This window comes from Empidonax traillii, unplaced genomic scaffold (assembly GCF_003031625.1).
Source record: "Empidonax traillii isolate 1590-97213 ecotype Southwest subspecies unplaced genomic scaffold, ASM303162v1 scaffold90:size2128546, whole genome shotgun sequence".
Classification (NCBI taxonomy): domain Eukaryota; kingdom Metazoa; phylum Chordata; class Aves; order Passeriformes; family Tyrannidae; genus Empidonax; species Empidonax traillii.
This window is the reverse complement of record NW_020955283.1, coordinates 1,266,729-1,270,649: the sequence shown is the minus strand read 5'-3', so window position 1 is coordinate 1,270,649 and position 3,921 is coordinate 1,266,729.

Below are 3,921 nucleotides of genomic sequence, written 5' to 3'. Positions count from 1 at the left end.
GTAAGTCTTTGAAAGAGTTTTTGGGTAGTAAGGCAGAATTAAATGGATGTGCTGGTACAGCAAATCAAAACATGGGTGCCCTTAGTTTCTAACTCTAAAACTTGTCTCCTTCACTATTACTGAGCTGGAAATATAGAAGCACATTTATTCACAGAAGAAGGATCAATTAAAAAATCAGTGGAATGTTCAGGGGAGGCCTAAAAAAATAATTTAAATTTGCTCTTTGTGTTTAGCAAAGATCCTGTGGAACTGTGATACAGCTGGTTTTTTCACCAGACTAACCCAATCTTTGGAATCCCAGAGGTGTAGCCTTGTTGAGGGATGCCCACAGCTGCCACTGATGTGGCCTCAGGCAAAGGGAATGCACCTGGTTAAGCCTTTTGGTTTGTGTAACTTGGACTGGCCCATGTGGGACCTTTCTGGCCCAGCCTGTCAGGAGTGTGGGACAGGCCAGGACTCCTTGCTCACCCAGGGTGAGGGGGCAGTTCCAAACTCAATCCAGTTTGGTAGGACTGGGGGAGGGAGGGGTTACCCCAGTGAAAAGGGGACCTGCCTACCAGAACATAAGAGCTTATAAAGTAGTCCTTGAATAAGAGCTGGAAGTGTTTCTTGCTCCAGATTGCCATTTAAAGAAGGCTTTAAGTTCCATTTTAAGGCCCGAGGCAGCAAGAAGATGCTGATTTTGCACATGTACCTTTGACCTCTGTCACAGTCTGCTCACTGTGTGGAGGAACTGCTGAGGACCTGCAGAGGAATTAAGTAGCAGGAAATTTGTTAAACTAAACTGGGTAGCTTTTCAGGAAAGATGGGAGGAGAGAGAAACCTGATCTCTCAGCACAGTCTGTAATTAATCCTACGCGAATAGACAAATACTTAGGTTTAAACAAAAGAAATGTACTGTCTCAGCAAGCACTTCACTTACTTTCATATATTTAATGCACCTTCTCTGTATCCAGTTCTTAGAAGGAAAATGTAAAAAGTTCAATTTACTGAGTTTTATTGCAGGAGTTTGCAAGAGAAAGTCCAAGTTCACAGTGCGTTTTAAAAGGTGCCTGGATTTGGCTGCAGGCTGTGCTTCACCAGGTGTGACAACACATGCCAAACCGGGATTTGCTCTAAGATGAGTTTCCAGTGGCTAATGGATCCAATGGGAAATATGGAAGTTTATAATCTTAAAAGGCAAAGCGGTAGAGAGGTATGAAAATAGAACTTGAGATGTGACTTTGTTTCTTCCACTACAGATCTAGATGTGCATTCCCACAGTTAAAGCTTAATTAAATGAAAAATGTGATTGTGTATATGTAGATATTTCACTTAAAATATTCAAACATAGTAGGATGATGGGGGGAAAATATTTGAAAGTAATTTGCCAAAAATGGTGGATTTATAAAATACTTAAAGAGCACCAGAAGTCTGTCCTTTTCCAGAGTGACTTTTTGTTGGGTTGTTTGATGTTTTTTTAGCATATCATCCAACCTTTATTATTAGGAAAGAAATATCTAAATGAAATATTTATTTAAGTTTGCTCACTTTATTTACATACAATGAGTTTCAGAAGACTGTTAACCAAAATAAATCTCAGTTGGGTAAAGACCTTGAACTGTAGAGAGGCTGATAACGAGAGACATTTCTAAAAGGTAACAGAATTTAACAGCTTTGTGGTACACAAACAAAAAGGGGTATTAAGATACAGAACTGGATTTCTCTGAAAATTATTTGTGTTCAAAATTATTATAACAATTTACAGGAAAATGTTGTTTCCTTATAGTTTTTAAAAACACATTAATACAATATAAACAATTAAGGCTTTTAAAATGCAAAACATTCAGTACTTGAACTTGATGCCATTACAGTGCTGGATAATGTGTAACATGATGAAAAGGATTTCAGTCACATACATTGGTACAAATGATGCTGCATGACCAGATTTAATCATGTCATGCACCCCTAAAACACCATCTTTAAAAACGTAACTTCTCCCCTCTCAGTAAATCCACAGTGACTTGCATTAGCTTTATTTTGCATTTCCTTTTAAAACTCGATTGAGACACCAGGTAAACACTGGGTGACTAACAGGCTCACAATTAAACTAAATTTAACACAGGACAGGAATTCTGGTGGCATCTTGAAGACATTACCAATCTGGAAGTCTTTGGAATGTTCCTAAAATACATTGGGGTTTTGTGTGTGTGGAGTTGTTCAAACATTTCACTGTAGAAAAGGCCCAGTGAAGGCAGTTAAGACAACAGATATTTAACGCTGCAGAACTTGGGGCAGCTTCTGTAGGTTTCATTTTTGTGAGTTCCATCAGTGGCTTCTTTAGGAAGTTCACATGTATGTATAAAAAGTGATAATCAAATAATAGCTATGCATCTGTTGAGCAGATAAAAGGATAATCAAAAATCATTTAGGAAAACTTTGATAAGAACTTCTTTTGCTGAAAGCTTTAATATAAAAGATAAACCCAAACTGTCATTTAAGAATTAAAGCTCTATTGGGTTATTGTGGGGAAGCTGCTGCCAGTATTTCTCACTCCCTGAAAAAGAAATTACTGTAAGGTATTAACATTCTGTGATGCTTTATGTAAGAACTAATACTGAGCAAGTAGTAACAGATTTAGAAAATAAACCTGCGGGACAGAACAATGACTTGATACTTCCTATAGTTCAGAGTACCACTTGTCAAATTCATGAGGCTTGACCAGCAAACACAGATTAGACATTGCAGAAACACGAGGAGAAAACGTTCCAAGTGACACAATCTGCCCACTGCAATCTGACAGCAACCTTTATTAACTGGGCATTGTTATTTTTTTTTTTTTGGCAAGTACAAACTGTCTCCAAACCAGAATCCTGCTCATTTCATAAATGTCTGTTCTGTAATTCCCTGACCAGTTGCACTTCTTAACATAATGTAACAGACTGGAGATTTCCAGAGTTAACACACAGGTAAAGAAACCCTTGCTACAATGGACTGGAAATCATTGTATCTGTGGGCACGTTTTTAATTGGGTTCTCCAACGTTATTTTTGCTTGCCAGCCCCTAAGAGAAAGCATGTAAGAAATCCAGAAATGCAAACACACTGCTGTAACCTGAGTGTATGGAATGCAAATGTGTGATTACTGCAACTATTCATGATAAAAAAAAAATGCAAAAGCCAAATTTTAAGTCATTCAAAAAATCCACAAGCAGGTTCATTGGTTCCCTGTATCCATCTGCAGTGTCTTGAAGGCACCACCTACTATACTTTTCCTAACAAAAAAAGGATTTTATTTCCACAGCAATATCTTTTCCTACTGTAAACACAACCCAATTGTAATGTCTATCAGGGCTGCCATTGGCCAAAACCCCCCATACTGTTACTTACCCACCTCACGGAGTTTTCAAACTTTCAGTGTGAAGGACTTCACTAAAAATTGTAAACAGAATAGTAATTAATACAAACCAGCTCCTTCTTGCTCTGGTTAATCTGCAATAACAAAACCCCTAAAATTAAGAGACCATTGATGCCCTGACACCAAAATGCTAGAGAGAAAATTTTCTTATTGTTTTATGTTGTAATTTTGGAGTTCTCCAAAGCAAGAGATGAGCAAACCCAAGGGTGTGCCCATTACTCAGATGAGTTTTGTTTACTGACACTCTGCTGTTCCTTATAATTGCAGTTTTGCCCCTTTCCTTGGCATTTCCAGAACAAAAACCAACATGACATTTCTGACAAAAAAAACCAACCAAACACACACACACACAAACAAAAAATCCCAACACCAAACAAACAAACAAACAAAAAAACCCCAAAACAAACTGTTGTCCCAGCTCTTTTGGAAACACATTTAGGAGAAATAAAAAAAAAAAAAAAAAAAAAAAAAAAAAAAAAAAAAAAAAAAAAAAAAAAAAAAAAAAACAAAAAAAAAAAAAACAAAA